The sequence below is a fragment of the Aegilops tauschii genome, chromosome 3, assembly GCF_002575655.3.
Source record: "Aegilops tauschii subsp. strangulata cultivar AL8/78 chromosome 3, Aet v6.0, whole genome shotgun sequence".
Taxonomy (NCBI): domain Eukaryota; kingdom Viridiplantae; phylum Streptophyta; class Magnoliopsida; order Poales; family Poaceae; genus Aegilops; species Aegilops tauschii.
In genome coordinates this window covers 603,270,296-603,283,169 of record NC_053037.3, presented here as the reverse complement: position 1 = coordinate 603,283,169, position 12,874 = coordinate 603,270,296, and the positions used below count along the sequence as shown (strand labels likewise).

General features: G+C 46.0%; 1 pseudogene; it reads left to right on the top strand.

Annotated features, from left to right (window-relative positions):
• The first annotated feature begins 6,229 nt into the window (after positions 1–6,229).
• Positions 6,230–11,837, top strand: LOC109770820 (cysteine-rich receptor-like protein kinase 19; annotated as a pseudogene).
• The last annotated feature ends 1,037 nt before the right edge of the window (positions 11,838–12,874 follow it).

Genomic DNA, 12,874 nt, shown 5'->3' with positions numbered 1-12,874 from the left:
AGCATACATGACATACATTAAAGTAAAAGACACATATGTGACATTTTCTTCCTAACAAAAATATTTTCTGTCATGAAAGTGGCATTACCATGATGGTAAAACTGACGAAAACATGTATTATTATGGATGTGCTGGGCACCTACTTCTATAAAAATATTATTATGATAAAAATATAATTTTCGTTGTGAGAAGGCCGGCGGCACAACTATATGACTTTTTCGGGCTTTCCATGACGTAAAAAATCATGGTAAGTGAGCGCGAGATTTTTACGGTGATTTCAACACTTCACACGGTATAAGGTGGGTGGTCGGCTCGAGTGAGATGCAGGAGTTTTCCGCAATCTCTCGTATCTACTCCCTCCGTTTCAAAATAAAGTTAGTATAAAGTTGGGTCATCTGTTTTGGAACGAAGTGAGTAAGTGCGAGCCTTCACATTACGGGACCGAGCGATCGGTCGCACGTGGGCGGTAGTTGCCGATCGAGCGATTCTCATGCGCGGTAGTTGCAGGCCCGTTGCATGAGCGAGACTTCACATTATAGAGAGAACCCGATTGTTCGACGACATGCGCGAGAGTCTCTAGCTGGCTATTGTGTGGTGCAAGATAGCAGGAGAAGCCGTATGCATATGCGCTAGTCGTTCTGATCGTGCAGGGTAGTAGGAGGTCCCGATTGAGATACCAGACTCTCGCTCGCGATCGATGTTGTGTATACTTGGCAGGGTGCATTCGCGAAAGCCGTATGCGCAAGTAGAGACCTCCTGTTGCATCGTACGCGGTAGTTGGAGGCCTTCATGTATGCACAAGCGTAGTTTCTGGGTGTGTTGCGAGGAGCCCCAGCGCGTTAGTGCGCCCCTCGCGTGCGATACATAGAGTTGACAATCAGCATGTTGCCTCTCGATGTTCACACTACCTCCATTGCAGCGTGCGCGCTGCAGTTGGAGGCCTTCGTATGCGTGAGAGTGTAGTTGCTAGTTGCGATGTGAGGAGCTAACCCCCGCTTGTTGATGTGCCACTTGCGCGCAATACGGTAGTGCCTGTTGCTACCGTGCGGTAGCCCCACCCCGAGTATGTTGCCTCTAGATGTTCTACCACCACCCTAGTCGGTTGACCCGTGATGCATAGGATCCTGTTGCGGCCAGATCGTGGTAACACCCTCCCCCCATCCCAGCCAGTTGGTGCTGGATGAACAAGACCCCGTTGCATGCGAACATAGTGTGGTACCGCCCCCTTCCCCACCCATCCTAGTCGTTTGACATTTGGGGCGTGTTGGGTTGCCCGCATCGAGCCCAACCAGGCCCGCGCGGAAAGGAAGAGGCCTGTTTGGTTGCCTGGTTTCACTGTTGGGCCTGCATTGCACGCTTCTTAAAGCAGCCCAGAGCCTGGCTCATTGGAAACGCTCGAATCGGCAGTTTCTCGCGAGCCAGGCCGAGGCGAGCGCAAGCGAGTGGGCCCTTGCACGAGTGGAGACGGGAGGCATGCGAGGTGATTACGTGAGGTCTTCCTCAACCTCCATTAAGCTTCTATCTAATATTCTCCCTCTGATCTACACAACGGTGCTTCGATTCGAGGTAAGCTCTAGACGAAAAAGATGCACCTCGATGCTACGGTTTCATTCAGGCGATCGGTTCGTAGTTTCGTCGACCGTAAGTTCTTAATTTCGTGTTCCCATTTGGAGCTATTCTGAACGAATTTTGTCAGATTCGTCGTGCACGATCGATCATTTGAAATTTCCTTTGACCAGCAGCCTAATCTCGCAGTTCCTCACAACATTCGTGTTGTAAGTTTTTGGTTTTGACGCTCATAACTTCGTCTCTCTTTGAACAGCAGTCTACTGCACTGACGCCGCCATGTCGAGCTCCTCTGTCCTCTGCTCAGAGCCCTCCTATTCATCCCTCTCGACGCCGAAGCCCTTCCCCTTGATCTCCTTGCCCACGTCCTACTACACTAGAGTCGTTTCCGGTGTCGCTCATCTCGGCCTACTCTCTGTCGTCCTCCTACTACACTGACGCTGCAATGGCGCGCACACTGCTTTCTTATGTCCTCTGCCTCCATGCACACTGTAGTTCGCCGCGCCGCCGACGGGGTCGATCATCTTGGCCTCCTCTCTCTCGCCCTACTACACTGGTGTTGTTTCCGACGTCGATCATCTCGTCCTCCTCTCTCGTCCACTGCACTGACGACACCATGGCGCGCTCCTCCTCTGTCGACTGTCTTTGCGCAAGCACCGCAACTAGTTCGCCAACGGTGTCGCTCGCCGTGCCGCCGACGGGGTCGCTCGTCCACGACTCCATGCTCGTCATGTTGGACACGGCGCCACAGCCACTATCCACCGCAGTCGCCGTGGTCCGACGCACACTGCATTTCTTCTCCCCCTTTCTCTGCTAGCTCTTAACCTTGTGTGCTAAGTGCAAGTGCTAGCTCTTAATCATACCCCATGCGGGCAACCAAACAGCGTGTAGTTGTATGCGCCGAGACCATGCAGGCAACCAAACAACGTGCCAAAGTTGATCCCCTAATGCAGGAAGTCCATATGCAGGCAACCAAACACCTTGCAGATGTCGCATATGAGGCTGTTTTTTCAGGATCGGGCTGGGTTGGGATGTGTATGCAATGCAGCTATTGTTCACTAATACAACCAAACACGCCCTTGATGAATAAGATTCTATTGTGGTCGTTGCGTGGTACCGCTACCCCAGCCGGTTGCCTCGCGATGCACAAGGCCCCGTTGTGGCCGTTGCCGCCATGCTCATAATGCACAGAACCCCATTGTGGCCATAGCGCGTTACCCCCATTCTAAAGTCATTGTCTCTCGATGAACAGGATCTCGTTGTGGCCGTAGTCGATTGCCTCTCGATGCACAAAAAACCATTTCGGTCATAGCACGGTACCCCATCCCGAAGATATGGCCTCTCGATGTATAGTGCCACGTTCCAGGTTCTCCATTGCTGCATACCCCACCCCTGTAACCATCTGTTGCCTCTTGGTACATTGCCCCGTTCCTGTGTATGTGACAACATACCCACACCCTGGCCAACAGGGAGTTGCGTCTCGATGTACATTGCATACTTTGTGCAATTGTTGGAGAGACTGCGGAAATCCGTTGGTGCTCCCGGAAGCGCGCGCTCCTGCACTCGAAAAAATATTTCAAAGTGTGAAAAAATTTCAAAAAATTTGACGCATACGTCTCGACATTATATGTGTGCACGTCAAGTTTCGGAGAAAACCGACATTTTTTATGTCTTGTGTAAAAAAGACAAAAGGATGTCTTGTGAAAAGCATTTTCTAACACCATATTTTGTCCTTTTCACACGCGACACATAACTTGTCGGTTTTTCACGAAACAACTTTGTTAGCATGTACAATATCGAGATGTACGAGCCAAGTTTTTGTTTGAAATTTTTTGACATTTCAAAATATGTTTAAAACACATTTTAAAAACCAGGAGCGCGTGCTCCCATGTGCCAAAACGCCACTCTCATATGCGGAAATCCGTTGGTGCTCCAGGGAGAGCGCGCTCCTGCACGCGAAAAAATAATTCAAAGTGTGAAAAAATTCCAAACAAAAATTTGGCGCATACATCTCGACATTATATATGTGCACGTCAAGGTTTGGAGAAAACCGATATTTTTTTTGGCTTGTGTAAAAAAGACAAAAGGATGTCTTGTGAAAAGCATTTTTTAACACCGGATTTTGTTTTTTCACACGCGAAACATAACTTGTCGGTTTTTCACGAAACAACTTTGTGAGCATGTACAATATCGAGATGTACGAGCCAAGTTTCTATTTGGAATTTTTTGACATCTCAAAATATGTTTAAAACACATTTAAAAACCAGGAGCGCTCGCTCCCATGGGCCAAAACGCCACTCACAGAGTATCTCCATATTTTTGTAATTAGACGAATGCATCGCCTACATGAAGAGAAGCAACATATATCGTAATGAGATCTTTGGCATAATAATTCAAGGTAATATCATTTGGTTGTCCATTATATGTGTATCGGAGCAAGAAACAAATATATTTCATACTAATTTGCGAGCTTCGAAGTCTTAATGCAACCGAATAGGAACCAACTTGCATTCTCCACCTTGAACCATTTATAGAGCTAAAGATAACCAGCTCTACGAAATATCATTGTTCTTTGTTCAACTTTTTATACCATTCAGAGGTTCAACTAGACATGTATTTATATAAAAAATATATAAGTTTCACTATTTCTCACTCCATAAATCCTCCTATACAGTACTACAAATCTCCGCAGCAACGTGCGAGGTATCATCTAGTATAGAGAATGATCGGATCACTTATTCAATCAAGTGCTAATCATGCAATAATTCATCCAAATCCTAAAGAACTAATACAACTACTCGAACATTCTAGAGGGAGAGGGCAAGTTACAAGCCTTTCTCTACTCTCCCTCTCTTTCTCCAGAATCGCCTCGATGCATCTTATGCCCTTCCTCTACTCTCCCTCTCTTTATCTCCTCGCTCATCTCTCTCACATCGCCATGTTTTTTCCTTGTTGTCTCCATGCAATGAATTACCCACACACAACAACCATCACAACCAGTCAGTCGCCGCCCTGATGCAAAGGAGAGTGCGGTGCTAATGCATGGTCGGTCATCGTGGATGTTGTTGCCTAGTCATCGTGATGTTGCTACGTCACTGCTTGCCAGGCTGTGGCGCATGCGCTTGCTACGTGTTCTGTTGCCGCTCGTCGACGTGCCTCTCGCTGCTACAAAGATTGGGAGCGGATGCCTGTTACAGAAAGGACCTGGCGCTAACACCATCACTGTTGCAACAAGCGAACACAACATGGGTCATGTTGCATACCCAGAGCGCGGCATGGCTCATATTGCAAAACTATCCAAACGTTTCAGGTGCTTGCAAAGCGATCCCAACATGAGTCATTTTGCAAACCCGTTCGAACCTACCAGGTGTTTGCAAAGAGAGTGCAACACGGGCCATGTTGTAAAACCGAGCGCAACATGACTTATGCTGCAAACCCTAAACCGCAACTGACGCGGCTCAAATCAAACGGCTATTGCATGTGGGATCCAATAGCTCTGGAGACGGCCGTTCTGATGTCAGTTCAGCTGGACGAGGCGTAGCGCTGCCAACAAAGCCCTTTTCTTTGACCTCCATAATATTGGCTGAGTTTTAACTTTTTTATGCACCATGACGGGCAAAGCCATCCTGAAATCATTTGATTGAATTTCAAAGTTCAATAGAGGATATTTACAAAGGAGGCAGAGAGAGAGAGAGGGGGGGAGAGTAACCGTGCTCCTTGAGGGCATTTACAACCACAATGGGCAAATTTGGCCCCTCGAAAAGTGTGGCAAGATTTTCTTAGGGGGCTGCTACGCGTCGGCCGGCGGATCTTTTTAAAAGATCCACCGCCTCGCGTGCCATCGGTTTTAACACAATCTAAGCGGTTGAACGTCTTCCTCCACTTTGCAACAGAGATTGTGTTGCGGAAATTTTTTGCAACACATGTTATGTTGCGGGATTTTATTTGCAACATAGGTTGTGTTGCAGAATCTTTATTTGCAACAAAGGATGTGTTGCAGATTTTTTTTGTCTTCAGTTTTTTTTTGCAACAACGGTGATCTTGTGGAAGAGCTTCTGCAACATAGGTAATGTTGTAGAAAATTTTGTAACAGAGGTAGTGTTGCAAATAAATTTGTGAAAGATGAAGAACAAGATGGGAGGCCGAGGGGAGGCAGGTGTCGGAGAGGAAGGGGAGACGGACGGGAGCTCACAGGAAGTGAAAGGGACAGGAAGGAGGCCACGGCGACTCGGGTGAGAGACGGCTGGAGGGAGCTCCGGCGGCAAGGGGTGTCGCCGGCCCGATCTAGGTCGGGCGCGCAGCTGCCCCCTTCATGGATCGAGTGAGAGGAAGACGGGATCCCAATGAGGAGGACGAGTAGCTGGTGTTCCTTGGGCAGAGAACTGAAGATAAGCACGAAGGAGATAAAGGTGGTGGGCGGTACAGGGACACGCGTCACGCAAGGATGCGATGGACGAGCGACGAGCATCGTCGGTTGAAGTGAACCGTTTCCCATTTTCTTAGGCAAGCCAAAATATGGCTAACAATTTGAGCAACTCAAGTAAAGCAAGTGTAGCAAAAATAATATGACAAAGGTAATCGCAATTCAAACAGCCACTAAAAGTAGTATCACATGATTTTTTTTTTTATATTTGGGCTTGGATCAGCTATGTTGAGAGAATCTAGACGGAGTTTGCATGTGCCAGAAAACAAAGACAAAATCATTTCCAGCCATGTGGTCTGGGCTGACACGGTAGTACTACTACACTGCTGCGGCGGCTATTGATAGGATAGAATGGACGCGGCCAAGGCTGACACGAAAGAGTACCTGCACCGCACATGTGAGCCTACTGAGCTAGCTGGTCGGCACTGGGAGAGAGACGGGCGGATACTCGCAGTAAACCAATCATTGCCCTCCTCGTCCTCCACTGCCGCCGACATCCTCCACTGAATCGAGTTGCTCCTCCCTCCGTTCCCAGGCTCACGATTTTATCTCCTGGCTGCGCCCCCTGGAGCAGAGGATACATTTGCGAGCGCCGGCGGCGAAGTGCCGGGAACGAGGGCGGAGGTCACGTTCCGGCGATGCCATCGTCCTTCCACTTCCTGTGGTAAGATCCGTACGAAATTAAATTTTTTTCTCTCCCCTTTTTCTCATGGTTTAAGACAGCTTCTCTTCCAATGCAGAGCTCTGTGGTCGAATAAGCCCCGATCCATAGTCCATCAGCCTCAACGAACTATCTGCAGTCCCAATCCATAATCCAGTGGTAAGCGTAAGCCCTTAGATTTTAATTTTTTAGTTTTTTTTGCGGGGCTAGATTCTTTATTGAGTCGAGAATTTTCGGGTGCCTATCCAAGCGTGTTTTGACTTGGAGTAGACTTCCTAAACTTCCTAGACTTCGAAATTTAGAGCATTTAGATCTCTTATTAATTGGCGAGCACACGGTACTTCTCTCATGCTTACACGCCAATTTTGCAGCGTGATATTTAGAACCTGATCACTGGAGCTGCTGAAGTGGTTGGTAGTGATCTTCATGGCCCGATGCCGCAGACAAAAGAGCATATTCTTCTAGCTCGACAGGTTTTGAATTCTGTGATTTTTTGCCGGCAATAGCATAATAAACATTGGGGTCAGCATTAAGGCAGAGAAACCATGGGATATGGCCACCATGTGCTGTCTTTGCAGGTGTGAGAAGATGGACATTTTCCTTGTGTGTTTTTTAGGTTGGTGTGTCATCACTTGTTAATGATCCAGACTTCAGTTTTTTTTTTTTTGAAAAGAAGGAATACCCCCGGACTTCTGCATCTCTTGATGCACACAGCCATCATCCTGACTTAAGTAGAACTTGTGGAGCTGGAGCTTCAAGGTATGTCCCCGAGTTTTCGCGTTCTCTACATTGTTTTTGGTTAGTTGATTATGTTCCCGTTCTAAAATAATTTTGTTGTCTCATTTTTTTAGAGTCCTCAGTTTCTCCTAGAAGTTCCCTGGCGATGAAGTTCCTACCATCCGTGCATCTGCCTTGTCACCCATGGATGGCCATGGTTATCCTCCCTCTCCTCCTCCTCCTCGTGCCACTCGCCGCTGCTCAATGGTCATCCTGCAGCAAGAGCGACGACTATAAATCTAATAGCACCTATGTAGCCAACCTCAGTCTCCTCTCTTCAACCCTCCCGAAGAAAGCAGCGTCCAGCACCACCCTCTTTGCAACCAGCATCATGGGCAATTTTCCGGACATTGTCTACGCCCTCACGCTCTGCCGCGGGGACTCTAACGCCTCCGCCTGCGAGAGCCGTGTAACTACCGCGTTTCAGGACCTCCTGCGGCTCTGCCCGTACAAAAAGAATGCTGCAGTGTACTACGATCCGTGCATGCTCAAGTTCTCGAACAAGAATTTTCTCGCCACCACCACCGTCAATGATCCACTCTTCATCGTGAACACTAAGAACTTCACGACGAACGCCGACATCACCCAGCGATTATTGTTCACGCTTATCAACAGCATGGCTCAATTAGCCGCGAATAGCTTGAGGAGGTTCACTACCTCGCGCTTAGATGTTGGTTCCTCCCCAACGTTGTACTGTCTTATGCAGTGCATGCCCGATCTGATTCCCCACGACTGCGAGTCCTGCTTCCAGGATATCTTAAATAGTACGCTCGAGTACCTGGGTGGTAAGCAAGGTGGCCGAGTTCTGGGGACACGGTGTTACATGAGGTACGAGATGTACCCCTTCTTCCAAGGGGACCCTAAGCTGCGTATTATCAACTTGGCCCCTCATGTTCCGACGATCAACAACACTACGACACCAGCTACCGTGTACCCACAATCGCAGCCACCAGATGCAGCACCACCCCCGGAGGGAAAAGTGACCGTCCAAGAACATAACGGTATGTAAAATTCACACAACGGCTTCACATAAACAGAAAAAATATTTGAAATTTCTAGGAAAATACCTTTTTTTTTGTTTTGAAAAATAGGGAGTTACCTCGGTCTTTACTTGGAGTGATACATACAACCCTTAAAAGAAACTTCTACTCAGAAGTGACTTATAGTGATATAGTACTATATGCTACCAGAAGGAAGCTTGGAAATAATTAAGAATTGTATTCTACATAGTGGCAATCTCCACTTACAAGGAAAATCGGTACTTGAATATTTTCATTAGTATGAAAATTAGCTTTTTATAAATATGTGCTACTAGCAGTTTAAGAGCATCTCCAACGTCAAACCAAAATTTGGCCCCCCAAATCCATTTTTTGTGAGAAGAGAGAAGATTTAGGTAGCCATTTCTTTTTTCTGTTTTTACCACATATCTAAAACTGGATACCCAAATTTTCAAAAGCAAATGAAACATAAAGATCAGACGCCGGGGGGCCAGGAGGCGGATCCGGAGGCGCCAAAGACCAGAATCGAGCTCAGCGGCCGGAGTTCGGGGTGGCGATGGAGCTCGGGATGGCGACGTCAGAGCGGCGACGCTTTTCCGTGGGGCCTGGGACGAAGGCAGGGTGGTGGCGGCGCGGTGCTTGGGGACGGCGGTGGGAGCTTGGGGTGACGGTGGGGAGCTTGGGATGGGCGGCGGGGACGAATCCGGCGGTGTGGGCAGTGGAGTATGGACTTGACGCCGGGGAGCGGTGGGACGGCTGAAATCGGGTCGGACCGACCGGCATTGGCGCGAACTTGTCACGTATTGCAGGTTCGCGGCAGCGGTGACGAAAGTTCACCAAGCGGCAGTTGAGCTCGGCGCCATGCTTTTGGGTTTATTTGGTAGGATGGTAGGGAGGACCCAGATATTAGTCCTGGGTAGGAAAATTTTGGCGGCTACCAAAAACAATTTGTTCCCTGGGCAGTCTGAGCTCCGCTGTTGGAACCATTTTTGGGCCAGCAAACCCAAAATTGCACTTTTTAGGTCTTGGGGGTCATTTTTTGGTCTGCTGTTGGAGATGCTACTAGAGTAGACCTGAGCCTACGAACAGATAGATAAAAAGAAATAAGTAGAAGAACTAAGTTAAGTTAATGAAAAAGAAAAGGAAGTTCAAACAAAAAGAAAAAGCGGAAAGCTGTTAGAACGGTTCAAAGGTCAATGAAATAGGTGAAGTTTCCTTGACAAATAGGGTAGACCAATGTTTAATTGGTGTAGCTTATGTTTCATTGCCTCCATCACTAAATGAATTCGTTTTTATTTACATATGACACTGTACATGAATTATACTTTTTTAGGACGCAAATCACACAAGAGGGCGCTGTGGATTATTGTTGTGGTGGCTACACTGCTGTCAATACTTATGTGCTTTATCTGTTTCATTGTATGGAAGAGAAGAAAGGGTTTGTTGACATGACGTTTTATTCACCACAACGGTGCTCTAAAGAAAAAAACTACCACCTATTGATGTAGTTTGCCAGGTTTGAGACCCAAATTAACACTGTATATTTCTCTCGATTTAGGAAAGGTAAGCATAAACAATCAAGCTGCCACGAATAGGCCGGAAGAATATGCACTGGTTTGGAGATTGGAGGAGAGGAGTTCAGAGTTCACACTCTTTGACTTTCCTGAGATATTGCAAGCTACACACAACTTTTCCAAAGAAAATCTACTTGGGCAAGGTGGTTTTGGCCCTGTCTACAAGGTAAATGCATTGCCTTGAAAAGATTCGAGCATATGTTCATTCCAAAATATATATTAAATCACGATCAGCTTAAAGCTAAGAGTTGGCTCGTCACTAACCAATACATTCATGTGTGCACGCCGAAAAAATATATATATATAAATGTACTGAAACAAAAAAAAGGGAAATCCTGATAAACTTGTTTATATAATTTTGTCCTATTTCGACAGTGGACTAAATCTCAGAAGGAAACAGAAGTAATGCAATGAAACAGATTATTAAGAACATGTATTGGATATGTGATGCTCTATATCCACACATGGATGGCCACTAATCCTCTTTCTATCATTTCCATAAAAATCTTACCTCAGTTTATTGTTGTACATACTTGCAGGGCCAACTACCAGATGGAATGGAGATTGCTGTTAAAAGGCTTGCCTCACATTCAGGACAGGGTTTCACAGAATTCAAGAATGAAGTTGAACTTATTGCAAAACTACAACATAATAATCTGGTAAAGCTTTTGGGATGTTGCATTCAGGGAGAGGAAAAACTATTCGTGTATGAGTATTTGCCAAATAAGAGCTTGGACTTCTTTATATTTGGTACACACATTGTAGTTTTCATTCATATTTTTGGATTGTGATTCATCCATACTCTAAAATGCACTTTCTAATGCGTAGATGAAAACAGAACAACTTTGGTTGATTGGGAAAAAAGACGTGTCATAATCGAAGGGATAGCCCAAGGTCTTCTATATCTTCACAAGCACTCTCGATTGCGCATCATACACAGAGATCTCAAGGCCAGCAACATTCTCTTGGACCAGGACATGAATCCTAAAATACTGTCTTGTGCTTCTAACTCATTTCAGTGGTTATATGTCTCCGGAGTATGCATCTGAAGGCATTTACTCAATCAAATCCGACGTTTTCAGCTTTGGTGTGTTGCTTCTTGAGATCCTTAGTGGAAAAAGGAATTCTCGTTTCCATCAATGCGAAGACTTTCTTAATCTTCTTGGATATGTGAGCATTTTCTAAGCTCTCGCACACGAGTGTATTACTTTCTAGACTGAGGTTTCTTTTATCATGTATGTGATGAAAATAGTTTATTTGCTTCTTGCAGTCATGGCATCTCTGGGAAGGAGGAAGTTGGCTTAAGCTTCTAGATGTATCAATTGTTACAGAGGTCCATACAACAGAGGCTAGAAGGTACATTAACATTGCACTGATGTGTGTACAAGAGAGTGCGGATGATCGACCCACCATGTCAGATGTTGTTGCGATGTTAAACAGTGAGAGTGTTATTATTCCAGAGCCTAATCCTCCTGCATATGTCAACGTAAGAGTATCTAAGGTACACCAATCAGCTAGTGTTGTTGTTCCATGCAGTAATAATGATGTAACCATCACCGAGGAGCCTGATGGGAGATAGTTCATAACTTCGTATCAGTTGTTACATCTGAGTTGTACACTGATCCACACCAAACTCTAGATGTTATCACTACATAATCTGCTGAAGACGCTTAATTTCATCCCCACATGTGTGTTGTCATTATGTAAAGTGCTTACGGACACTGCTTCCTCATGCACCGTGTCAAAACTCAGAGGCACAACGCAAGCGTGTCCAGAAGACATTGAGACGTTTATAAAGTGTATCTATCCTCGTATAGATGTTTTGGTCGATGCCGTTACTCATTGTATCTACCGTAGTTGAGATGCTATATTGCGTCCTAAATAATTACAATACATTTTATTTTGATATATTACACCTTATTGCTTGGTATACCCAAGAATTACCCATATCAAGACAAACACATTATTATAAATCAAGATGGAAATGGGCCGGCTTGACCTGCTGGGTCACTGACTCAGCCCAAAAAATCAGGGCCAATGGGTCAAGTGGGTTGGCCTTAGATGATAAACGGGCCAGTGGAGCCGGCACTGTGCGACCCGATGGGTCACACGGGTCGACCCATTCATATACTGGCAGTAGATACTACAGAAACGTATTGTGAAGTTATTTGCGTGTCTATCGACCGAGCTATGTTGGGGTAAAAGTGTGCCGTGGCCCACCCTGCCTAAAGCATTTTTTCTACATATGCATAGTCCAATCTGTGCGCTACCAGCTGAATGCACGAGAGATTTTTTTTTTTAATAAAATGCATGGGAGATTATTCCTATGCTTAGCTTGCCTGAATGCACTAGATATTTACCGTTCGCAGTCTGAATGCCCAGCCTACTACAGCCCACTCCACCGGAAGACAAGACAGGACCTACACACCTCACATCCAACACTGTATACCTATTCAAAAGGGTGTGTCTAGAACTCAGTCGACTGAGACTTAACGAAGTCTCAATCGAGTGACGTCAGCATGATTTTTTTGCTACAAGCGGCACGGCCGAATGCTACAAACGGTGGAGAAAAATATTGCGACGGTATTGCAAGCAACAACAATAAATGCTACAACCGTTCTAACTGAAATGTTACAACCGTCAATGAAAGATGTTGCAACCGGTGAGATGATGTGCTACGACCGCTGAGGGACGACATGCTACAACCAGCAAGATGAATGTTGCAACCTATATGGAAAAGTGTTGCAAACGATGGCATAAAATGCTGCATGGTCGACTGAGACTTGGTTAAATCTTAGTCGACTGATTTTTAGCAGGCCCGTATTCAAAATAACATAGTATTGATTAATGCCTGGTAGTATTGGAGTACTATGGT